This window comes from Nyctibius grandis, chromosome 5, assembly GCF_013368605.1.
Source record: "Nyctibius grandis isolate bNycGra1 chromosome 5, bNycGra1.pri, whole genome shotgun sequence".
NCBI lineage: Eukaryota > Metazoa > Chordata > Aves > Nyctibiiformes > Nyctibiidae > Nyctibius > Nyctibius grandis.
This window is the reverse complement of record NC_090662.1, coordinates 67787554-67813776: the sequence shown is the minus strand read 5'-3', so window position 1 is coordinate 67813776 and position 26223 is coordinate 67787554. Positions and strand designations below refer to the sequence as shown.

The following is a 26223-nucleotide window of genomic DNA, read 5'->3' as shown; positions in this document are numbered from 1 at the left end:
GACGGGGAGCGCCGCTGCTCCCTCCGTCCCCGCCGGGTGCGGGTGGGCCGGCTCGGCTGCCGGAGCGGCTCTCGGCCGCGGGCGAGTGGGAGAAGAGCCGGAGGGACGCGGGGAGGGCGACGGCCCCGCTGCTGAACAGCCGGCCCAAGTGTTTCGTGAGCGACGGGGCGGAGGCAGCCCCGCCGCCCGGCGTGAGGCCCCTGGGTGGACTCAGCCCTGCCTCGGTCTCCCGCAACAAAAAAGACGAGGAAGCGCTGAGCTTTGGGTGAAACCTGGGCCCTACCGGAGCAAGCAGCAGAGTCCCCCTCAATTTCAGTAAAACGCTGATTCCCTCCATGATCGTAGCGGTGCGTTTCTTTCTGCCCTGGATAGCCTGCTTTCCTCTTGCTTTGCCTTTGGCGGGAGGAAGCATCTGCACTTGGGTGCAGCCTGCAGCTTAACGGGGTGGCATTTCTGACTCCCACTTGGGATCCATGAGAATATTTACCTGTCCTGGAGAGAGAAACACCAACTGACCTTCCCGCTGTGGTACCCGGGGATGATGGGTGCCAATGGATTAGGCACAGAGTCAGGGGGAGTCAGGGGGAAAACGGCAGCTGGGAAGGGAATGAGGAAGAATTTACAGTTGTCTGCTACTGTGGTCCCAGAGTGTCAAATGCAAACTGGAGGGTAAACCGTGCAAGGTGTATTTGGGACACTTGCAGAGGGTTTGGTTTTATGAGTCTCCAAGGAGCCTGGCTGGAAGAGGGATGGTCTAGGTGGGATTGAGGCTTTCTGACTCCTTGGGGCTGCGCTGGAGCCTTGCAGGAGCAGGTAGTAAGCGCTAAGCATGGAGTGATTAATCCTGCTCTTTTCAAGAGCACAGTTTGTTTCCTGGAGAGGTCAGCAAGTTGTATGGGAGTTGTTCCTGACCCTGAGGTGTTCCTGGCCACCTTTGCTTTTGCCATTTAAGCAGGGTTGTTGCTTTTGGAGAGGAACATCTCTGGCCTGGACCTCAGCTGGGAGGATAGAGAGAGGGGCAGAGCGATTTCCATGGGGCTTTCATTTGGTACTGGTAGGGAGCTGCTGGTGTTGCTGGTGGATTAAAAAGCTATTTTCTGTGTTGGCTGCCACCTTACTGACCACTCATTCTTGGTGTGTGGTAGCAAAGTCCAGTAAAGTGTACTGGCTCCGTTTCTGAGCCACCAGAAAGGGAGTCATTACTGCATCACGCCAGAGGAAGGGAATGTGTTTCCTCAACCCATGTGTTGTATTCTGAATTGTTGTCATCGGGGTAGCGTTTGTAGGGTTTGGCAGTTTTGGGGTTTTTTTTGTTTGTTTGAGTTTTTTAAAATAATCGAAGCAGTGTTTCAGCATGTGAGAATGGGTACCTACCATGTTGGGATAGACTTGGAAACAACTGAAAACTCTTAAATATGGAAATGAGAGGAAAGCCACGGGATTTCCCAGGGTAATACAGCGTCTCTTTGAGAAACCGAAGAGAAAGCACTGAAAACAAAGGGTGCTGGAGGACCCGGGTGTAAAAAGCAGGCTAAAGATTTTTGGCTCATCTGGGACCTCTCTTTGCCTGTGGGTAAGAAGGTTGTGTGCTGAAGCCTGGGTTGGCCTTTGGCACATCCCTGTCCTGACAGTCCACCAGGAAGTTGCTCCTTGTTCATCAGCTCAGATCCCCAAGCACGATCCTCCTTGTAGACCACAAGTGCACGTGGAGTGTCCCAAAGTGCTGCTATCGATAGTGTCCCCAGATGGCTGCCTTGGGAAATCTTTTAGGACATTTTGTCTGCAGAGACAACCACGTGATGCTTTCTGTTCTCTAAAAACAAGAAGGGCATTTAGATCCTTTGTCAAGCGCTTACAGTATGCTTGTCTTTCTTCCATGCCTGGCATATTTATGTGTTAGAAATGTTCATTTTGACAAGGAGATGATAAAGACCACGTAAGCCGCAAGGCTATGGTTTTCAGAGGTGATCTTAACTAAGTAGGAGCTTTTCCACTGAGATATTCTGAATATCAGTCATAATAACTAATTCATATGGACAGGAATTAAAACCTCTGGTTTGCTGGGCGTTCTGAGGGCACAGAGACAAATGTAATCCTTGCCCACAGTTTAAGAAATTTGGCGATGAGATCTTCGTGCAACAGTGCCAGACTGTTAAACGGGGAGATGCTGGGCATTTCAGAAGTGACCGATAATGTCATCATCAACGCCTCGCATGACTGGAATGTGGTCATGGATGGCTATGTCTTGTTCAGGAAAGACAGGCCGCTAAGGAGAGGTGGTGGAGTTGCTCTTTATGTGAGTGAGCAGCTAGAATGTATTGAGTTCTGTCCAGGGGCGGATCAGGAGCGAGTTGAGAGTTTGTGGGTGTGAATTAAGGGGCAGGCTGGCAGGGGTGATACTGTTGTGGGTGTCTATTACAGGCCACCGGATCAGGATGAGGAGGGTGATGAGGCCTTCTACAGGCAGCTGAGAGCAGTCTCTCAATTACAGGGCCTGGTTGTTGTGGGGGATTTCAACTACCCTGATATTTGCTGGGAGGCCTACTCAGCCAGCCATCCTCAGTCCAGGAGGTTCCTCCAGTGCATTGATGATAACTTTCTGATGCAAATGGTGGATGAGTCAACTAGGAGAGGAGCACTGCTGGATCTTATCCTCACTAACAAGGAGGGTCTGGTTGAAGAGGTGAAGGTTGAGGGCAGCCTTGGTTGTAGTGACCATGAGCTGGTAGAGTTCAGGATCTCATGTGGCAGGAACAGAATAGCTAGCAGAATCACAACCCTGGACTTCAGGAGGGCCAACTTTGGCCTTTTCAAGCAATTGCTAGGGGAAATCCCATGGGACAGGGTACTAGAAGGTAAGGGGGCCCAAGAGAGTTGGTTAGCATTCAAGGACTGCTTCTTCCGAGCTCAAGATCAGAGCATCCCAACAAGTAGGAAGTCAAGGAAGGGTACCAGGAGACCTGCATGGTTAAACAGGGAACCGCTGGGCAAACTCAAGTGGAAGAAGAGGGTGTAGAGATCATGGAAGGAGGGGCTGGCCACTTGGGAGGAATATAAGTCTGTTGTCAGAGGATGTAGGGAGGCAACTAGGAAAGCTAAGGCCTCCTTGGAATTAAACCTTGCAAGAGAGGTCAAGGACAAGAGAAAGGGCTTCTTCAAATACATTGCAGGTAAAGCCAACACTAGAGGCAATGTAGGCCCACTGATGAATGAGGTGGGGGCCCTGGAGACAGAGGATAAAAAGAAGGCGGAGTTACTGAATGCCTTCTTTGCCTCTGTCTATACTGCTGGAGGCTGTCCTGAGGAGCCCCGGACCCCTGAGGCCCCAGAAGAAGTCAGGATAGAGGAGGAATCTGTCTTGGTAGATGAGGGCTGGGTCAGGGACCAATTAAGCAATCTGGACATCCATAAATCCATGGGCCCTGATGGGATGCACCCGCGGGTGCTGAGGGAGCTGGCGGAAGTCATTGCTAGGCCACTCTCCATCATCTTTGCGAAGTCGTGGGCAACGGGAGAGGTGCCTGAGGACTGGAGGAAAGCGAATGTCACTCCAGTCTTCAAAAAGGGCAAGAAGGAGGACCCGGGTAACTATAGACCGGTCAGCCTCACCTCCATCCCCGGAAAGGTGATGGAACAACTTGTTCTTGATGCTGTCTCTAGGCACATCAAGGATAGGGGGATCATTAGGGGCAGTCAACATGGCTTCACCAAGGGGAAGTCATGCTCAACCAACTTGATAGCCTTTTATGAGGATGTAACCCGGTGGATAGATGATGGTAAAGCTGTGGATGTGGTCTATCTCGATTTCAGTAAAGCGTTTGACACTGTCTCCCACAGCATCCTCGCAGCTAAACTGAGGAAGTGTGGTCTGGATGATCGGGTAGTGAGGTGGATTGTGAACTGGCTGAAGGAAAGAAGCCAGAGAGTGGTGGTCAATGGGACAGAGTCCAGTTGGAGGTCTGTGTCTAGTGGAGTCCCTCAAGGGTCGGTACTGGGACCAGTACTATTCAATATATTCATTAATGACTTGGATGAGGGAATAGAGTGCACTGTCAGCAAGTTCGCTGATGACACAAAACTGGGAGGAGTGGCTGACGCGCCGGAAGGCTGCGCAGCCATTCAGAGAGACCTGAACAGGCTGGAGAGTTGGGCGGGGAGAAACTTAATGAAATATAACAAGGGCAAGCGTAGAGTCCTGCATCTGGGCAAGAACAACCCCACGTATGAGTACAAGTTGGGGGCAGACCTGTTGGAGAGCAGCATAGGGGAAAGGGACCTGGGGGTCCTAGTGGACAGCAGGATGACCATGAGCCAGCAGTGTGCCCTTGTGGCCAAGAAGGCCAATGGCATCCTGGGGTGTATTAGAAGGGGTGTGGTTAGCAGGTCAAGAGAGGTTCTCCTCCCCCTCTACTCTGCCCTGGTGAGGCCGCATCTGGAATATTGTGTCCAGTTCTGGGCCCCTCAGTTCAAGAAGGACAGGGAACTGCTAGAGAGAGTCCAGCGCAGAGCCACAAAGATGATTAAGGGAGTGGAACATCTCCCTTATGAGGAGAGGCTGAGGGAGCTGGGTCTCTTTAGCTTGGAGAAGAGGAGACTGAGGGGTGACCTCATTAATGTTTATAAATATGTAACGGGCAAGTGTCATGAGGATGGAGCCAGGCTCTTCTCAGTGACATCCCTTGACAGGACAAGGGGCAATGGGTGCAAGCTGGAGCACAGGAGGTTCCACTTAAATTTGAGGAAAAACTTCTTTACGGTGAGGGTGACCGAACACTGGAACAGGCTGCCCAGAGAGGTTGTGGAGTCTCCTTCTCTGGAGACATTCAAAACCCGCCTGGACGCGTTCCTGTGTGATATGGTCTAGGCAATCCTGCTCTGGCAGGGGGATTGGACTAGATGATCTTTCGAGGTCCCTTCCAATCCCTAACATTCTGTGATTCTGTGATAAGTGTTGTGTTCTTTTGGATCCCCCTGAATGCATCATCCAAGGCAGCTGGTTCTCTCTTCCTTTTGTGGCACCTGGCGTTTATTTCCTGACTGAAACTGTGCTGAAGCTGCTCCTTCCTAAGTGGAGACCAGCCCAAGAGGAGAAAAGGCTCTGTAGTGTACCATTAAGCCCATGAGAGTGGAGAAGAACCTCTCTTAAGCTCTTGTTGAGGCTGGTTAATTCTGATGATCAGCGCTCTTAGGCATCCAGTACTGGGGTATAAGCTCTTTAGGGAAGCATTTTTTAGTGGAAGGATTTAAGTACTAGTGGCTGATATGTCTGTTGGCAGGATCCCAAGAGCTGGCTGGAAGAGGCCTCTACTATGAAGGAAATGCTGAAACAGGACTTTTAATTAACTTGCATAGCAGTTCCTTAAGGACTGAGAAGACTCTCCACAGGGAAGAAGGGAGTGGGATGTGGCTAGAAAGAAATTCCTTGTTGCATTCGAGTTCTGACAGTAAATGAGCAAGCCTGGTTTTGCCTAGATGCAGCTCAAATAACATTGCATCTGGGGTGTGCCAATGTGTAAGCACCGTTTTACCCAGACAAGGCTGGAGAAGACACTGTTTTCTTTTCTTGATTGTGGTTCTGAAGTCCAATGGAAAGGACAATAGCATGCTTATCTTGCTTATGGGATTTTTCTCTGTTTTTTACCTCTAAGCGGCTTTACCAGCTACTGGAAATGAAAGCAAAGGCTGAAAATGTGTGAATATGCATGCTGTTCAGTGGTGGTTTCAGCCCAGGTTTTAGTGAAGACCGCCTTCATTCTCGGTGTCCGTGGTCAGCTTTGTGTATACCGTATGATTGAATTCCAGGCTTCATGAAGGCTGTGCTTTGAAATGTAGGCTTCCACAGGGGCCTTGGGTGATCTCGAAGTTGGGTGCCTAAGACAAAGAAGCTGGAGTTCCTGGAGCCGCTGACCCTTTACAACCTGGGTTTTCAACCGAGGGCTGTGTCCTTGGTTGGAAGCCTGGCACAGAACAAGCTGAGGACCAGTTCAAGGTGTCTGTTGTTGGTATGGCACTAGAAGGCATCATCACTGTCTTACATAAGTGAATACTTAAGGTCCTATAGACCAGTCCTATTCAAGATCTGTCCCAACCTTCAAATGGTTCACCACCTAATTGGGTCAAGGTACTCTGTGTCTGTAGATATGGGACTGATGAGGTGAAAGTCGTAAGTCCCCAGTCCGGTTCCTGATTGGAGCAATGGATACTTGCCTGCTGCTCATGCAAGTCTTCACCATGTCTTTTAGTGAGCCAGGAGCTCAGTGGGAACTCATGGCATACAGCCTGAAATGAAACACCCTTGGGGCTCTGCCATCATGATGGTCCCATCCCTCCTGTGCCGAGATGACTCTGAGCAGCTCTGAACCATATCATGTGATTCCAGCCTGTCACCATTGCAGTTGCCAACAGAGGTTGTGCTCTTGGGATAATCCTGGTGTGATGGCCAGGGTAATCCTATGCTGAACCCCCATGGGCTTGTACTGCCCTGAGGTAAACATGTTGCCTAAACATTTGCTTGTCAAATGTGGGGTGCTGTGTGTGTGCAACAAAGACCCCAAAACGGGGCTCACGAGAAATGTTCCTTGCAAGAAGTTTGAAACACTAGGACTCCTTTCTTTAATGCAGATAACATGTATTGAGAGCCTTATTTCTGTCTTTTCTGCAAATAGCACTGTCCCATGGTAAAGCTGAGGGGAAGTCAAGCGTAATAGGAAGACAGAAGCTCGAGAGAGTAATGTCCTGCTGGAACGAACGCTGTGGGTGCTGGTATAATCTTCATCCTTTGTTTCAGTGCTTCTTCCCCTTCCCGGGTTAGGGAAACCAGCTGCCGCTGGCATACTGTTAGTTCCAGGAATTTAGCAGGGTGGATTCAATAGTTACAGTGGTGATTAAATGTCAGTTTTTACTAATTAAACTTGTTAGGAGTTACTATATCTCTGAGACCTTCTTGTACATTTCAGGCGAGGTCATCATCCCACCACTGGGACACTGCCAGCCAGGTTTGCTTGGGATCTTTTGGTTTTCTTTTTCTAATCACTCATGCGAATGAGAATTTGTCTTGAATGTTACCTGCAATCTTTATGTGCTGTTACATGTGGTCCTTTGCTGAACGTGAGATACGTCTATGTCGGCCGTCTGACAAGCAACTTGTGGGTGGTTGGGGTAAAGCCTCGTGTTGCTCATTGGGAGCAGGGGGGCCAGGAGAGGAGGTGGTTGCCCTGTGCCCAGGCTGCCTTGTTCAGCCTGGGCAGGAGTTGCTGGTCCTCAGTCCCCCTGCGCTGCAGCCAAAGTTCTCACTCAGCCCTGTGCTCCTGGGCTGGGAACCGGCAGTGTTTATGCGATGAAAGGGAGCAGAAGATGGCTTTTCCTGAGCATTGCCTCTGCCCATGCATGTGTTGGCCCAGAGCCAGGATGGAAACTCTCTCCTCATGAGCAGAGAGAGGGAGATGGGAGGGGCGAGAGATGTAGAGAGGCCCAGAAGCAGAGGGAGTTAAAATAAAAACACCAACCCACGCAGAGAAAAGCCTCTAACAGATGGGCCTGGCGGTCCCCAGGGTTCTTGATGCAGTTGGCTTCACGTGCAGTGCTGACGAGGTCTCATTTAGGAGTGTGGGTATGGGGCATGGATCATTTTGAGACGCGTGATGGAATATCAGAGTAAAAGACAAAAGGCAGGAAGCTAGACAGGTAAGTTAGCTGTTTGGCTCTCTCTGTGATGCCTGAAGTGGGGTTTGTGAGTTGTTACTGGTGCTTTGCCACTAGTAAGGCAGGCACTGCTGCGTGAGCCGTTGGAGGGGCATTACTTTGTTTTCAACTGTGGCAAGTCTCGTCTCCTCTGTAAAATAGCATTGCTAATGCTGATGGAGGTTTGTTTCACTGGTCTTGTTCCTTCTAGTGCACGTACAGCGGAGAGCTATCAATCTAGGTTGAGACTAGTGTAAAAATAGGTTCTGCAAGTAGATGCTGGTAGCTGTATTTTCCTATGCCTAGTTACTCATTAGGCGTTGTAGTAGGTAATCAGATTTGCTGAACAGTTCAGCATACAGGGTGCCGACCTTGCTTGGAAGGGTCTTGCCTTGGTTAGATATCTGTGCAGGAGACTGTGCTTGGCAGAAAATCTGGTTTCAGAGAAGCAGTCAGAAGAGCTTGGCTCTGAGCTCGTTTGAAAATCTGGCCCAGCCACTTAAAATGTCAAGTGCTGATGATGGTTAGGGGCAGCTCAAGTGGGGAAAGGTGCCACCTCACTTGGAAGCGGATGAAAGAGTTCTGGGTGGGACCCTGCCAGGCGCTGAGACTTCTGATCCTGCAGATCCCTGAGAGCAGATGGCCTCTGACCAAGTACAGGCACGTAAGTTAAGTTTCCAGAAACCTACTGGGGACTCTGGCAATCCACCAGAGAGACTGTTTCAGGGGACAAGGACTTACTGCTCTTTGTAACCAGAATAATTTTAAATTACTAGATGCTCTTGTGTTCTAATTAAATTTCCCTTTGGGAGTAAAAGTGGTGAAGTGTTTCTGTGATCCTGCTACACTTAAAATATTCTCTACAGTGCCCCCAGTTTGGCAAATCGTTTAAGCAGGCGTGTAGGTCTAAGTGCATGCTTAGATCCACCCAGCAGAGCACTGTGGCTCCCACTGCAGTACATCATTCCTGCTCAGGGAAGTTTGGACTGGACTTCATGCAATCTAATTGAAGATAGTGGTCTTTGAGCATAGGCTTAAAATTAAACACCTGCTTAGGTGCTTTCCTCATTACAAGTGGTCTCTCACACACCCAGTTGTATTCTGTAGAATGGTTTTGTATCAGCAATGTCCTTGAACATTGCTTTCCTCTTAGTATCCTGCGAGACTTCTTGCCGAGTGCCTGCTGACAAGCCGTGTTACTGTGAGCAGTTCAGGTGAGATGCTGTCACAGCCCTGGTATTTTGCTAGCATTGTGAATAGGCATGCATATGTGAATGATTAAATCAACCCATCAGGGTGTCATCTGGAGAGAAACAAATGCTGAGCTGGCTTTGCAGGCGGGGGGAGGATGAGATCCCGCGCTCTATTTTTTGCTGAAAGCTTTTCCCCTCTGCAGATGTGCAGCTGCTGAAGTTCTTTGCCAAAAGCCGGCCGTGACTTACAGAGCTGGGGAACGTGCACACATCTGTTTGCAGAGGAGAGCAGTGAAGGGGCTTGGGTCTCCGCTCCTGGGGGATTATGTTCTCGTGATAGATAACGCTGACTGTCATGGAGGGAAATGGCAAATCTCAAAGGGCACTAAGAGGGCACTTCATAAATAGGAGTTTGCTTGCCAGTGTCAGCCAAACACCACCTTGCTAAATTAAAAAGGAAAGAGCTCCCAGGGACTTTTCAGACTATTGGAGCTTTTTCTTTAAAAACGTTCATCCCCCCCCAGAAGATGGATATGTCTTCCACATACAAAAATACAGTGTGTTTCAGCTGCAAAGCATGCTGTGAATATAGGCTTCACCTTTTCCTTTAGGTAAGAGTTGAGGCTTGGGTTATCTAGAGCTCAGGGTGCAATAGGAGCAAAGAGAAATAAATGCCTCTTACTGAAATTGAGAAGGGTGTCTCCAGCACATGCAGCACTTCAGAAATCAACATCTGGCCAAAAACAAACCCTGAGGCATCCTCCACAGTCTACTGAATTTCCATGAATTCAGAGAATCTCTTTTTCCCTGCCTTGACATGCTAGGCTGTATGTGCGACAATCTGTAGTCAAATTGTGCAAGAGAATTTCTTCCTGAAGAGATGTGTAAGGTTTTGAGCTTTTTCCAGATGATGTAAGAAGCCCTGACCTAGCTTGCTGTCACTTTTCAGCTTTGTCAAACTCTCAGAGAGGATTGAGAGGTTTCCTACTATGGAACAAACATGCGGTAACTGTTTTTTTGCCTCAGATTTCTGTCACTGTCCCCTGAGATTACTACGGGTGACTCCAAGTTGAAGTTTGGCCATGGTGTCACCTCTCACATACAACAGTCCTGGACTTGTGTTGGTGAAGGATACTGGTGGCTGTTGCCACTTAGTCTGTGCTAAAGCTTGCCCCATCGGTATCCTCTTGTTTGCGCAGTAGGAAGCTTTCCTTGTAGGATGGTTTAGCATACACAAATTCAATGGGAAACTAAGGTTTCCCCTGTTAAATTCCTAAATTCCTCCACTAGTCAGAGAAAGACACTTTTAGGTGTGTTTCAAGGAAAAATAGGATCACCTCTAAAAGGCACAAATTGCATAAAATGACAGAATTTGATGAGGTGGGGTTTTTTTTAAACTAACTGATTCTGACATGTAATATATTGCTTCATGTCCCACTTAATGTTCGCTTGCATGGGTAAAATTATTTTTCTGATCCAAATCTGGGAACATTATCAGAAACAGAGGACTTGCCCTGTCAGAGTAGTGAAGGACTTCAACTCTGACTGGCAATCACTGCAGGAATAAAAATTCTAGCTTTTCTGTTCTTCAGACCAAACTATTCACATATGCTGATCCCAGTTCCTCTGCTCATTCATGCTCAAGGCAGCCTTCCATGAGATTTTTATTATTATTATTGTTATTAGAACAGAATAGACTATTTCAGTGGGAAGGGACCTACAATGATCATCTAGTCCAATTCAGGGCTGACCAAAAGTTAAAGTATGTTGTTAAGGACATTGTCCAAATGCCTCTTAAACACTGACAGACTCGGGGCATCGACCACCTCTCTAGGAAGCCTGTTCCAGGGTCTGACCACCCTCTCGGTAAAGAAATGCTTCCTAATGTCCAGTGTGAACCTTCCCTGGTGCAGCTTTGAACCATTCCCACGTGTTCTGTCACTGGGCACCAGGGAAAAGAGCTCAGCACCTCCTTCTCCACTTCCCCTCCTCGGGAAGCTGCAGAGAGCAATGAGGTCGCCCCTCAGCCTCCTTTTCTCCAGACTAGACAAGCCCAAAGTCCTCAGCGGCTCCTCACAGGTCATGCCTTCCAGCCCTTTTGCCAGCTTGGTTGCCCTCCTCTGGACGCATTTAGTAGTAGTATTTTATTTTTACTTCAGGCTCCTGGTAAAGATCTGCTTTTTGAAAAATCAAGCCTGACTTTGGATTACATTGATTTTTCTTTCTATTTTTAAATAAAAATAAATTTTCAAAAAGCATGGAAACAGGTAATCACCAACCCATTCTTTTTTTCCTGAAGAAGTTCAGCTGTCTCACTGTCTCTGTTGCACGTGTAACTTTTTTCTTTTTATTAAACTTGTGAACAATATTTTGCAATAGAGGAGGTTTTAGTATGACTTGCCATGAAATCCTTGAATGCAGAATTAAGCAGAAGATTGTATAATGCAACTTTTCTTAAGCAGCTGCTTCACAGAGTCAGCATAACTTGGTGATACACTGATAAAGCACAGTGAGATGTATGTGGATGAGATCACCAGGAAAACAAGGTGGTGTCAACTGTCATTGCTCCATTAACTTTAGCTAAGCAATGACCTGGAAGTGAGGTTCAGGGCTTTTGGGCGCTTTGGAGGAAATCTTGTGGTATTTCTTTTTCAGTTTTGTGGTTGAATAAAAATTTATGTAAATAACTATTTGGAGAAAGGTGGCAGGGTAGCCCCATCTCCTCCCTTCCCTCCATTTTTCCCTTCCAAAGAAAAATACGGTGGGAAGGAGGGGAAGCCTAAACAAAGAGTTTCAGCTCCTTTTGAAGGGAAGGTTTAACACACACACACACACCCCCTCCCAATCTTGCTAAATTTTGGTAGGTAATGTCATTTCACAATAAAGAACCTGACTCTGGTAAGCTTCCTTCAGGTTACATAAACATTTTCTTGAAAGTTTCTCTTGTTTGGGTTGTTTTTTTGGGGGGGCGGGGGGGGTTTTGGCATACTGAATTTAGATCAGACTTGGCAAAAATTATTTTAGTTGATCAGAAACCATAAGTAATTTACTCATCCAGCAACACTCATACCTGTTTGTGATTTATACAAATTGAATTGCTGAGACCATGCAGCTGTATTTCAGGTATGTGAGTGCATCTTGCCCAGATAAGTTAGTTTCTGGACCCTTTCTGGGTCAGGTGAGAGAAACAGGCACTTCTGCAGCATGGTTCAGAGTTTGTGAGATGCCTGCCTCAGGAGAGAGAGTATTTCTAGAGCACAAATTACCTCTTGCGAGCATTAAAGAGGCTAAAAGAGTAGCTCCCGTGTAGATATAAAGAGTTAGCTGAGATGGTTCTGCCATTGTTCCAGTTTAGTTCCTGCGTAGGAAATTATGTTAATCTGAGGTATCTGGGAGCGTAGTTGCCGTATAAACTGCTTACTCTTATCTCAGCATACAATATTTTGAAAAGTGAGTCTTGCCAAACATATGACCAGAGTTAACCTGTTTCTAGTGCCGAAATTTCTCCTCTTATTTTTCTTTTTAATATGAATGCAGTGATCCCACTTGGAGAACTGGATGACAGATTTTTGTTAAGTAAATGTGATCCAATGTGAACATTTGAATTAGTACATGTGGAAGGGATGGGAAGAAGAATGCCTGCTCGAATGCCAAACCTTTTTCCTGCCAGCCAAGAAGTAAATCAAGTATAGCATTACATAAGCTCTTCTTGCACCTCCTCTAATTGAAGAAAATATTTGGGGAATTTCCCCTACAAGATCAAGTTTAGGTTTAGTTTGCCAGTAATGTCTATAGATGTTCTCTTTTCAATAAAGAAAAGCTGATTGTTATCAAAAGATGCATTGTGTTCAGCCATGGATAATTGAAGCAACATAGTACAGCTTCTACCTTTGCATAAAGGTGGTGGTTCTGGTGAGGAATATCTGTCTAACGGGCCTGTTCATAGGGTATGTAATCTAGAGAACATGTGCGTTTGTTAAAATCACCATCTTCTGCAGGGAGACTAACATTTATGGAGAGCCTCTTTCCTGAGCTGAGTGTGAAACGCTGATATTTTTGGGGCAGGGGGATAGGAACTTCACAGAGGAACCTGCATATCATCAGAGTGTTGTACCGGGAAGGTCTCCTGTCTCCTAGTGCTGGTCATCTGCTGTGAGAGACCTCATCTCTCACCCTGCAGGAAGCCTTTGTATTCTTTTAACATTACATGAGAACCTGTAAGGCTTGTCCCCGCTGGAAAGGTTTTATGGACTTGAGCTGAGGGGGCTCTGCTTGGATTTCTGTAGGTAGACCTGTGTTGGTGAGGAGCAGAAATGACGTGAATGTGAAGGGTTTGGTGGGTGAAATGCAAGCCACACCATAATCACTGGAGTTAAATCAATACCTTCAGTAGAGCTAGGATTTTGCCTGGCATTGAGCTGGAAATGAGATGTTTATGAGCATTTGAGATGAAAGGGGATGATGTTTACTGAATAATAGTTCAGGGAACAGGGGCTTCCGCAAAGGGTTTGACTCCAGAAGACTCCTACTTTGATATTTTGTTCTGGGTCCTGTAAAATGCACTCTTGTGAAATGTATTCAGTGCTGGCTGCTTTGTAGTAACGAGTTTTTCCTGTGCACAATAAACAGTATCAGGGCTCAGTCCAGGACAACATTCAAACATCTTGGGTGGAGTATGCCCTTGTGGTTACCCTGGAATACAAAACTTGGATGCACATTCTCCGGGTTAGAAGCTTCTGTAAGAATAGCTCTGCTTCAGTCATGAGATAAGGGCTCGATGGAGGAAATTGTACATGGGTGCTCTGCTTCTGCTCTGTTATCAGTTTGATGTATATGAAAGAAAGTAAACAATGGAAATTAAAATCCTCTAGAGTATGTATTGCCTTTCGTACATCCCTTGGATGAGAGTAGTGAATAATATGTGCCTGTTTGATAACTCCAGTTTCTGGATTTTCTGCCATGAGAAACCCAGAAAAATGTTTGAGTAAAGAAAAAACCCAAATATCCCAAATGAATGCTTTCAGATTTCTAAGTTCTGGGGTTTTTCTAAATTTAGTTATGGAATAACTTCAAGCTTTTCCAAAAATCATACTCTGATCTCTCTGAAAGTGGAATGAATTTGGGAAGAAAATATTTTCTTTCTCTAATAATGAGAATTTACAGCACTTATCGGTATTTGCCAAGGCAGCCTTACTGGTGGATTCGTGGCCTCCCTGATAGTTTTCGCTGAACTGTTGAAGTTTGTTAGGCACTATAGAATCTCTGGGGATGAAGGACTGTGGAAATGTGTTAGGAATAGCATAATTGTATATCTTGTTTTAGCAGCCATTTTTTTACTGCTTGCTTGCTGTTCAGTTGGAGAGTTTTAAGAGATGAAAGGCAAAAATTATCTGTTGGGCAAGAAAAGGCACCTAGTAATAGTGTTTCGAAAGGGAGTGGATTTTGCAATTTTTTTTGTTGTTCTTTTGTTTCCCACAGAGAAATCAAGAGTGAATTCTCTCTTTAACAATAATTAATGACAGGTTATCACAGAATGATCCAAGTTGGAAGGGATTGTAGGAGGTCTCTACTCCAGTCTCCTGCTGAAAACACCTTCAGGTTTGAGCTCAGACAAGGTTGTTCAGGGCTTTGTCTGGCTGGGTCTTGAAAACCTCCAGTGATGGAGACTGCAGGGCTCTTCCAGTGCTGTATTTTCTTCATGGTGAAAAAAAACTTCTCTTACATATCAGGTCTCTTCCTTATTTCCACTTTTTCCCATTGTCTCTCATCCAGTCAAGAGAGAAGCAGCCAAGGAATTGGCTTCAGGTCCCACACTGTGCTACACTGATGGTTTTGTTTTTACGAAAACTAAAATGTTTAAAAAGTCACGACAATGTGGAAACCTGAGTCTCGTTTCTGAAAGGGTCTGGGACATGTGGGTGGCAGTCCAGATCTGGCTGTGACACATTTAGGTGGAGAGTGTGACTGGGTCAGTCTGTCTGTCTTCTGAGCTGCCAGGACATGAGGAAGCTCTTTAGACCGTGTCTGGATTAATCAGTTCTTCTGGAAGTGCCTTTTTCAGGGCTGTGACCTGTTATCTCAGACATCTCCCACGTTAGCGAGTTCTGCCGGCTCTGTGGAGCTGGATCTGGCACCTGGTAAGTGCCAGAGTTTGCAAGGTATGTAGGTGCACAAAGATGCAGGTAGATGTTTTCTCAATTTTCCCAGCAATACCTAGACAGTGTTTCCTGTTGCAATCAGTGAAAAAGGAATGTGTGCTTACAATTCTTTGAAAATGTTAGCTGCTTTTACAGTGTTTGTTAAAAAAAAAAATCTGATCCTCAGCTGGTTTTGAAAATGGGTCTTAAACTTCTAAGTTATGTAGTAATTTCTGAAACTTTTACCTTTCTCTATTTTATTTATTTATTTATTTCTCCGGGGCTTTTCTGTCACAAAGGTGGCAGAAGAATGTGCCACCAAGCCGTCGTGGTGTCTTGCCAGCATTTTTGCCTGACAGTACCAGGAGAAGATCAGATCTTTTTTCCCTCCTGTTACATAGTTTTCTATTATAGTCAGAAGCTGTACCAAAGCCCATGGGAGAGAACGTATTGATGGTTATATGCAATAGACTTGCTCCTTATGCTCTACCCTTGTCCGGGAGCCAAAGAGCAAAGGGTCCTTCCCCAAGCTATTTTGTGCTCGGGTCGCTAAATTGCGATGCGAGGTGATTTTCTGTTTGTGTTACTTTCTCGTCTGAGGGTGCCAGCGTCAGCGCAGGGGAAAACCCGTGTGCTTCCCTGGGCTGTTGCCCTGACACGCTCCTCTGCCGAACCCCTTCAGCGGTTCCTCTGCTTGGGGTCACCTCCCAGTGCTGGGGAGGGAGAGAATATCAAACTGCGTGTGAGAGTGAAAGGGCGGAGGAGGAAGAGCCATTTTCCCCAGGATTTGGGGTTTTGGTTAGGTTTTTTTTTTTAACCCCCGCTTTTATTGGCTGTGAGTGCAGTGACCGCGTAACCACATGGACGGGGCTCGCTCCCTCCCCCACGTTTCCTCTCCTTGGCAGAGCACAGGCTCTCAGATTTGCTCTCAGATTTCCTCCCAGCGCAGGCGGATGGCGGCTCTCAGCTACATTCCTCTTAGTACAAAAGGAGAGGAAAAACTGCTCTCCACGCGGGCAGATGGCCGACCATTTCCTGGCAGCCTCGCTCCAGTGTCCTTTTTCCTATTGTCCTGACAAACACACGCACGCACACACCCACAGAGAGCAGCTTTCCTCCTGGAAAAATAAATAAATGCAACCCCTCTTTGCAGAGGCTTTTCTTCTTTGGAGCTCTGCACGTTTCCTCCTTGTGATGGGTAAATCTTCGGCAGCTCACGTGCGGCCTGGCCCTGCTTTCTGCTGAGGAAGGTTGAATGAGGGGGTGGTGTGTGGCGCTGTGGTTGAAAGATTTTGATGAGAAATAAGATCTGCAATAAACAGATTCTGCAATTTGTGATGGCCAAGATATGTAGGAGAGTGAGGATGGGAGGAAAGAGGAGGTTGAGCAAGGCTGGGGGAAGTGGGGTCTCCAGAACCAAAAAACAATCTACAGGTGACTTTTTGCTTGAGCTCGGAAAGTGATGCTTAATAGAGACAGACTGTAGTGGCAGGTCATGGACTCGGAGCTGGTATGGGAAGGTCTCCTGGAGCACACAGCTACCAGGGCTCTGCAGACGGTGCGCCAAGGTTGTGGTGATGGACGCTTCAGGAAGCTGTGTGCTAAATCCTCATCAGGAGGGGCAAGAATCAGCATCCTGCAGGGTGAAGGCCACCGAAGGAGAGATTTGCTGAGGCTCCGTTTGTCTTCCCTGATGATAACTTATTTTGGAAGAAGTTGAGGTTCTTCGTTTCAATGCTCTCATTTCCTTTCTGAATGTGAGACAATTTGTCTTCCTGCCAGGAAACTCTTTGCAAAGCTGCTCCTCGAAGGGACCTCTTTGGGTCCCGTTTATGCTAGAATAGCAGAGGTTATCTCACCACATCAAAAATTAATTCCAGTGTGGTTCATGAGCTGGACACTGTATTTTAGTGGCAGGTTGTTTCCTATGCTGTCAAATGTTTGGGTTTCTTGTAAGCATAATAATAACCCTGAATTCTTTCCAACTCTTTTTACACTAGAAGTGATTTACTGTTGTAGTAGGACTGGTATATTTGTAACACAGCGTTCCTGTCAAAGGAGGGAAAGTATCTACACCAAGTGGCTACACTGATGCAAATGCCTATTTGCCATGCAGTTTTGTCTTTGTTGGGGACTGAAGCCAGTTCCACTGCATCTGCTAGGGATCCCATCTCTTCGTGTGGCTAGTAGATGGTTCTGCTAGCAAATGTCTGCTCGTGTAAATCTGGTCCATATTTCTTTTGTTTTATTCCATATTGACTACAGTCGTCTTGTGTGTGGGTAATTTCAAAGCCAAAGAAAACAGGTATGAAACGCTGGCTCCACTGATGTCATCAGCAAGCTCATGTTTGCTTCAGTAACACAGGATTCACCGCTAATGTCTTATTCAGCCTTGACTTAAAGTAACTGAATTCTCATTTATTAGGCTGCAAAGCACAAGTAAATATTATCCCACTTTGAAAGGGGCTGAGAAACCCCACTGTGTGCACACATGCACTAATGCAAGATCTAAAACACAAGATGATCTAGTATTGCCAAGATCCGTCACAGAAGAGCTGTCCTCTACTCCTGCCTTCACTTCCCAGGGCCTTGGTTTCTCCATCTGGAATTATTTTTTTTCCTAATCTTTTGTTCATTACTTCCTTGTAGAAAGCTTAGCCTGAAATATGTCATTCCAGTAAACATTGTAATTAGACTTTATTTTAGCAGCTGGATTGGGAAATACTGAATCTTTCTCTTCCTTCCCATGTGAATTCTTAGTATTTGTTAACCTACCTGCAGGAGTGAAGACTCATCATGTCTCTAAGCAGTGATACAAACCATCCTTGCCACCACAAAGAATAAAAGTATTTACCTTCTGTACATGCAGGACTTAACCTCTGATTGTGAGCAGGGAATTAGAAAAAGAGTGTTGTTTGACATGGTCGTGTAACATCCTACCACTAACCCTGGAAATGTTTCTTTTCTCACTGAGGGTGTGGTTGCCTGAAGGAGACTGGGGGGATGTCGAATACCCTTTGAGTTGTTGAGCTTTTCTTCTGTTTGTTATATGTTTAGAGGGAGGAACAAAGGGAAAATGAGACAATGGGAAATGTGGGACAAGCTTAATAATAGTGGCTGCAGCGAGCCCCACCTTTAAGAGAAGACAATTCACATTGTGAGACCCTGTTTTCGATTTCTGCCTTCAGGTCAAATTTTTTTGTTTCAGTCTGCAGTTTTCCCTGCTGAGCATTTGCCTCTGGCTGAATTACTTTTGAAAGCCTTCAGCCAAAATGTTTCAGCTGTTTGAAACAGTGAAACTAGGGGAGAAAAATGTGCTGTTTCCCCTGCATTGGGAAGTGCATCAGGCTTTTCTTTTTTGCTAAGACTAATCTTATGCTTTTAAACAGAAGTGTTATGTGCCGTTTGGATCAGGAATTTGTCCTTTGCCGCTCCTGTGTCATCTCTACCTTAACTCTTCCAAGGTTCTCTAGGAAGAAAATTTCATCTGGCACACGGTCAGCAGAGGTTTTTATTTTTAGTAGCTAAAATCTTCAGTAGTCGCCTCATTACCGAATGTGCTGTCCTTCCAGCTCCCTATGCCAGGCAGGTGACCCTGGTGCTATCCCTGTGGAGCTTCACCTACAACCTTCAGCACATGGGTGGTGGAGGGAAGTAATGGACAGGAGGTAAAGGTGGTTTCTCAAGGGTCCAGATGCTTTACTACAGAAAAAGGATGGCCTAAGGATGCAATTGAGACCCAGGGTGACCCACCAATATTGCCCACAGCAGGTCCTGCTGGCTCCCCTCTTTGCTGAGGGTTAGCTTCTTTCCAAGTACAGCCTTGTTGCCAAACCAGTCCTGGCACTGGTCATATAATAAAGCCCCAACCTGGGAGTCATATGTGAATGGATACATGCCATCTGCAGCTCAGAGCCAAAGTCTGGCCTCCTAACCAGAGGTACAGAATACATTTCTGGGGTTTAGTAGGACCTCCCTGTAAATCCCTGCCCAAGAACAGCAGACTAGACTACCAGGAGTTTTTCTCTCCTGTGCCATCAATTATTCTGCTGGCACTGTAGCAGACAAGAGGCAGAAACGGCTTAATTTACTGGTATCTAGAAGAGGCAAAGCCTGGACTAGGAAGGAGGGAAAAGATCCTTGGTCCCAGTCAAGGTCAATGATTTGGACATAAAGATGCAGTCATTCTGCTTCTAAAGAAGTAATTGCTACATTGTGCGTGGGTGGGTATGCAGTGAGGGAGAGGTGTGGGATCCACTCAGGTTATTGACAGTGGAAATGCATGTATGGAGTCCAATGTCTTCAATGTGTGGGTGCAGACCATCTGAATAGGGCAAGCGTTGCTTCAGATAAGCACTGTGGACGTGCAGAAGCTGTATCCAGGAGTTTGGGATGTTTGGTAGCCAGGAGAGAGCTGTAATGGATCTAAAACCTGGGGAAAAGTGCAAGCCTCTCAAGTTCTGCCCTGTAAGAGTGGGCAGAAAGGAGGTGCTCAAGCCAGTCTGGTGTCAGGTGGCTTTATTTTGGTGAGACTAGGTCTGGGGACAGGTTAAAAAAAAACCTGGAAGCTGTAGGGAAGCAGCTTTTGAGGTAGTAGATTGAGTGGTGGAGGCTTCCTGAGGCTTCAAGTGTGGAGGGGAGGCTGTTTCTGCTGGAGCAAGGAGGTAGGACAGGGGTGGGCGAGGAGAACTGAGGCAGGGGTGAGGGCTGGATAGATCTAGGAGAGCCCTTAGTTTGCTGGAAGGGGGAAGTAAGGGGAAGAAGAGTCTGCAGCTAGGAGCCATCATAGAAGGTCCTCAGGATTGAAGGAAGGTACTTGGACAAGCTATGGGTTGAGAAGGACTAGCTAAGCAATGATTTGACAGGACAAGTCTGGAAAGAGAGGGATACAGGGAGATGGTGCTGGGGAGGGGCAGAGAGGGCTTGACTGGGACAGCTGATAGTGAGTAGGAGGAACGTGAGATTAGCAGTGGGTGAGGAAACTGAGACTTAAATAGTTCCTCAGAGAGTTAAACCTGGGCTGTCTGGGCAAGGGGAGACCTGGGAAGCAGGGACTGCTATTGAGTAGGTGAGGAAGACTGCATGTAACAAGGTTGTAGTGTGAGGAGGTGTGAGGAGGTGAGAGGATGGAGGACAAACTTAAAAATAATGGCATGCCCCCCATAACCTGCTTCCTTCCAAAGCCTGGAATGGAGCCTGTCGTTCCTGAAGGTCCCTGTGCCCCAGCAAGTGTGTGCAAAACCTCTGGCAGAGCATCTGTAGCATCCTCTTCCAGGAGCTGCTGCTGTTACCAGCTGTTCCACTAACTCTGGTGCCAGAGGTCCCTGTGGTGGAGCCAAACCATCCAGCCATCCTGGTAACTCCATGCCGTCCCACATCACGGGGCTCCAGTCGTTTTTTTTTCCAGTTTGCCTTTAAACCAAACCGGCCAACCCAAAGCTGAAACGTCAGTTGTGTTCTCCAAATGCAGTTTCTGTGTGTGTGAAGTGGAGCACTCAGGAACTGAGAAGCACCACAGTTGTGGTTGTCCATGCTGTTTCAGTTGTGTCTTCCACGCGTGTGCGCGGTCAGGCTTGGCTGGGCGGTCACAGGCGTCTGTTCAGTGCGTCTGCAGTCTCCTTCAGTGCAACAGAAGGGGCCTGCTCTGTGGCGAGTCGGGGTAATGTAGCGAGTGAAATGGGTGCCTGCAGGGGTTCCTTGCTTAATTTGGCAGGTAATGAAGGAGAAATGGCCATGAACCTCCTCACCTGCCCTTCCCAGAGCTCGCCACAATGTTGGACAAACCCTGAAAGCAGAGTTTTTGCCAGCTGCAGCCAGCTGTATGTTCCCTGCCCTGGGTGCCAGACATGGGGCCATCGGGCTGGCCCCACGGCTGCTTGTGAAGGCAGTGGGGTTTGCAGTTGAAATAATATGAAAAATCAAGTCTTGCTCATCCTTGTGCTAAGAGCGAATTGTAGTTTTGCCTATAGTCTCTGCAACCCAGTTTCCCATTTATATGGTTGTGAGCAACAAATGTACTTAAAGGGAAGCAGTGAGGAGAAAGCAAAATATTCAGTGAATCTGTCCCAGAAATGTGATTTCATCCCTTCCCTTTCATATGCTTCAGTGCTCATCAGGCTTTCCATGACAGGTGACTGATACCACTATCTGAGCAGAAAACTTTTTGCTTTTCCCCCCTTTTATTTCTTTGCTGGTTTAGTGAGTTGAACCAGCTCGTCCTTGCTAGCTCAGCAAGGGCTTTGTAAGCATTGGAGCTGATACAAAGGAAGCAGGAGCAAGAAGGGAGGAAAAAGTAGGTGCATCCTTACTCAATGGCAACTCTTAGATCTGATCAGGCATGTCCTTTACCAAGGACAGGAATGAGACCACGTTGCTGGCAGCCAAGGGAGGAGCAGGGGCCCAGGGAGAGGGAGAAGCAGGGCAGTCCCTTTAACCATCGTAATCCTTTAAATCAGATTAGTGACATATCAGCAGGCAGAGTTTGTTCTGTGGGCTTAGAGAGGGAGAAGGTCAGTAGAACGAATTATATCATAAAATTAAAAGACTTATCATAACACACAACACAGCTTTCCTGCACACAGGCTGAACGCCGACACTGCGAGTTTCTGCATTCCTTGCATTGCAGCGTTGTTCCTCTGACACGAGGTGCGTGCACAAAGAGAGAGGTTGCGGTACGTCGATTCCACTTGGGGTTTTTGAAAATACAGTTTGTTTTGACATATGGGATTCTCCTGTCCCCCTTGTAAGCCCTGTGGTGTAAGATATGATAGATCAAAGGGAAAAGTTAGGACAGAGTCAGGCAAGGGGAGTAGGAGGCTGTGTGGGATCTGGCTCTAAAAGATACTGTGGGAGCATATCGCTTCCCAGTCATTGGTCCTTCATGAACATGTTTACGTAAGTTTATCCTGTTTTTTTTTTCTTTAATAAATGACCTGGGCCTGACTGTCTACAATTAGGATCCTATTACGAGTGTGATGAACTGAACGACCCTTCTGGTAGTGTCTTTAGTCTCCATGGCCTGCAGGAGACTCTCGTGGTCAGGAAAATCAGTGCCTGCAAAGAGATGACAGCTCACCTTGCCCCAAACCAACTGTGCCCAGCACAGGATGGCTGAGTAGCTGAGGTGGGAAGGCACCTCTGGAGATGGCCAAGTCCAGCCCTCTGCTCAGAGCAGGGTCACATACAGCAGCTTGCTCAGGACATTGTCCGGTTGGGTTTTGAGTGTCTTCAAGGATAGAACCTCCACAACCTCTCTGGTGCTCGGTCACCCTCTCAGTAAAAAATTTTTTTCTCATGTGTGAGCTGAATTGTCCTTTCACTGGATGCCACTGAGAAGCCCTGCTGTTGCAGAGGTGGCCCATCCTCCCAGACCTTGGGGTACGCTCATCTGCAGGGCTGACTGGGAGAGAAGTGGACTTCACAGAAGTTCTCTGTTGCTGTGGTCAGCTGGGGAAGGCTCATGGCATATGTGTGGAGCTTTGGGTTGAACACCCTGAGCTCAAGTTGCAGAAAACCCCTGCCTTGCCGCTGGGTTGGCATTGGGCACCTCGAGTCAGTGACTTCCCCACTGCAAGCATCTTGTTTCGCCAAGGGAGCTTGCTCTTGGGTCCTGTTGCGCTTCTCAGCTATAGCTGTGTCCCCACTTGGCTGGTGTCCTCCCTGCTCTGCGAGAGCTCAACCCCTGAGGTTGCACTGCTGCTGGGGACCTCGGGAAGGCAGCGTGCTCGTAGCTGGGCCCAGGGATGCTGCCTGGTGTTGGGGCTGTGCCTGGGGGCCCACACAGTGGGCTGTGCATGTGTGTTCGTGCACAAGCACACGTCCTCGTGCCTGCTTCTTCCCCCAAAGGGAAACGGGCTCCAAACAGAGCAAGGCTGGGGGAGGGAGCCTTGAAGGCTTTAACTGTTGGCTTCCCCTTACTCATGATTTTCCTGTTAGTGTTTTGTCTTCTTGGCATCCTTCCTGTTCTTTATATATGTATGTTATATATTGTGCTCTCGTTGTTGCTGTCTGTATGATGCTTCCTTTGTTCTGTAACGCACAGGAGCAGAGAGGTGTTACTTGAAGGCTTTGGCTGCTCAGGGTTACCCATGAAAGTAACTGGAGAGACCATTTCTGTGAGCACCGAGGAGAAGAAAGTGTGCGTGGGCTTTAAATGCAGCGTGTCTTTTTTCTTCTTGGAGGAGAGTTTGACCAGCTGTGGGTCGCTCCTGGTGCTGAGAAGCCTTGTTGTTTATGTGCACCAGCGGTGTGGCTAGTATCCAGTTACGGACTTGGATCCGATTTTTGTGTGAGGTGCAGAGTAAACAGAGCAAAGAAAATCTTGAGATGTGGCCTCCAGCACGTGGCAGTGGTAATACCTATCCCCACACCACAAGCCCCTTTGAGGTATTCTTGGTTTATTCCCCACAAATGAAATAACAAAGAAGGGAGGCCTGGGAGGTTTGCTGCCATCACTGCCTGACCTTATCGGAGGCAAGACTCCATGTGTGTGACCCGTGTGCTGGCTGCGTGCATTTCTGACGATGTGGACTGCAGGGCATTGGGTGCTCCTCTGGCTTTTGTCATCGTCTGGTGGGTGCACGAAGTGCAGTAGGCAAAGCTGGTTTCTTCCTCTCCCTGAAAGACTTTAGCTCTTATTCCTCTAGAAGACTTCTCTGTCCTTTGGGGGTAGGAGCGTGCCTACTGCCAGCGCCTCTTTTTTATTCACCGGTTGCTTTGGAAACATCGTGTAGTATCTAGTGCCCTGAACCAGATGTGCATACTCCAACCAGCATTTTGATTGGAAGTGGGGAAGAGGGCATCAGGGAAGGGGGGGGCAGGAGGAAAACTTAAATTAGAAGAAAGCCAAACAGCTATTGCTGGAGACAGATGATTACAGCTCATTTCAAGGCTGTTTCCTGCATGCCAATGATAGATCAGTAAACAAACGCCTCTTTGCGAACACAAAGCAGGCAGGAACCCTGTTTGGAAGAGAGAGGTCGGGGTAGGTCTTGCTTCACTTGGTAGCAGGAAGCCCCTGTCACATGGCCCTGGGAATCATGAGGCCGGGTGCATGTGGGAGATACGCTGAGAGGCTTCTGCTGGGAGACTTCACATCCTTCCCAGGGTCCAGCCAACAGGTTTGAGAGCTCCCTCCCCTCCCTCTTTCCTCCTACATCCTCCCCTGTCCTTCCTTTCCCAGTTTAATTTTGAAACGATATCAGATGACTGCTTTGTTCCCCCAAACAATGGCAGGGATTACTGAATAAATTGCAGCGGCGAGGCTCCCCAAATGAGTCTCGGCATCTTCTCTCCCCTTTTATGGCCTTGCTTCTCCAGGAGGTATCTGCCAGGAGCGGTGGCCCTGGGTTTGGGTTGCTGCGAGGCGGTGCCTCCCATTGCTGGTAGAAAGTTCTTGTGTGGTTTTCAGAGAAAGTAGCAATCGGTCAGGAAGCAGCAGCTTGATGTATGTATGTCCTTCTCAAGTCGCCTGCTAACTGCACTCAGCCATGCTTGTTTCTTCTAGGCAGTTTGTAGGGCCCTGGTCACGTTGCACGCGAGGCAGGAAAGCAGAGCATTTTGGATAACGCTTCTGAGCCTCTGGCAGGTCTCCCTTCCCCATCCCTACATGCACACTCTCTTGTACTCTCTCTCCCCACTTCCCTCCCTCTTTCCCTCTTGTCCACACAGTCTCATCCCCTCTCTTGTACCAGATCGGGTGCATGTTGGACCCCTTCCGTGAGCTGCTTTGTCTAAAACTCTCAGTGAGCTATAGCAAGTCACAGAGGTGCTCCAAACAGAGCCCAAGCCAGCACACAGTTGAGGTAGTGTGTGGCTGATCGTAGCAGAGATGTGGGGAGACAGGAGGAACAGGAGCTCCCCTTGCCCTTTGCAGTGAACTGTCATGTTAACTCTGGGTACCTTGTGGAGCCAAACATCAGGAGAGAAGATCTACCCTTTGTTTTCCTACTGGAGGAATTTTCCGTCACTGCCATCCCAGCTTCCTCTTGTCAGGTGTTGGCAATGCCTGTGGGTCAGGCCTGCAAGTTGTTTCTGGTGACCTTCTTAATGGAAGAGATGATCCCATGACTTTTGAAGTTCATTTGGGTTTGGGATTGGCCCTAAGTAGATTGTCTGACTGTTGGGCTAATTGGGAGGTACCTTATTATTTTCTGCTGTTTTACTCCAGAGGTGACTCTTTTTTTCCCCTCATGTCTTCCACTGTGTTTGGATAAATATTTACTCTTTTACGTATATTTACAGGACCAGCTAACATGCTACAATAATCCCGCAGGTGATGCTGAGAACACCCTGTATACCCTGCTGCTCAAGTGTGAAGGCACAGCAATCTGTGTATTGGTCACATCAGGGATGACTTTACTCCCCTAAGCGGTGTGTGTTGTCAGTGGGTGCATTGGCAGGTACTTGGTTGTTGTCATGTTGCAGCATCTGATGTGTTGCTGCTTTGGAAGCTCCTGGCCTGCTCTTTAGTCTGCCTAGTGTGAGTGCGTTGCTTTGGTTACTCCTGCCACACATGGTGGCTGGGGGGGGACGGATGTCCCTCTGGCCTTGTCTCCAAGTCATGCTGATCTGTTGATCGCGTGGTGGTGCTCCTTTCACGGAAGACTCTTGCAGCACTCAGCAACTGCTTTGCGCCTCGCTTCTGCTCATCGAAGGCGATGGGGTCTGTCCCATCCACTACAAATGAAGAAACGAGTGCATCTCTTATTCTGTATTATCTTCATTTTGGCCTCTCCCACAGGAGGTGCGTCGGGTACGTGGCTGTGCTGGGCACCAGCACACATGTGCTTATACCCAGATGTTCGTTTTCAAGGCAGTGTTTGTTAGGGGGCTGTTGGAAAAGCCTGAGAGATGGAGTTTCCTGGTGAGGAAATTATGTGATCTTATCAAGACGGAGGAGCTCATCCCAATCGAACATTCGGTGTGGCAACGGAGCCACAGGGGTTGTGTGTATGCCGACTTTCATTGCTACGTTTCTCACTGCTAAAGGCAGTGCCGAGGAGCTCCGGCCACTGACCCTGCTGTGCCAGGCGCTAAATGAGCGATGGGTGAGGAGACTGTCCCTGCTCTAGGGACGTTGTAAGCCAAGTGCAGAGCAGCCTCTGTTGCAGCTTTGCAGGCATCTGCTTTGGCTGCCTGGGTGAGTCATTCTTTGGCTGGGGACACAAGTGATCGTTGGTTTTTCATTATTCTCAATCCATAACAGTTAACGG

At 47.6% G+C, this 26223-nt stretch overlaps 1 protein-coding gene across 2 annotated transcripts in view; it reads left to right on the top strand.

Annotated features, from left to right (window-relative positions):
• The window catches only part of DENND2A (DENN domain containing 2A), a 64039-nt gene that overhangs the window by 397 nt on the left and 37419 nt on the right, over positions 1-26223 (top strand). The window lies entirely within an intron of this gene.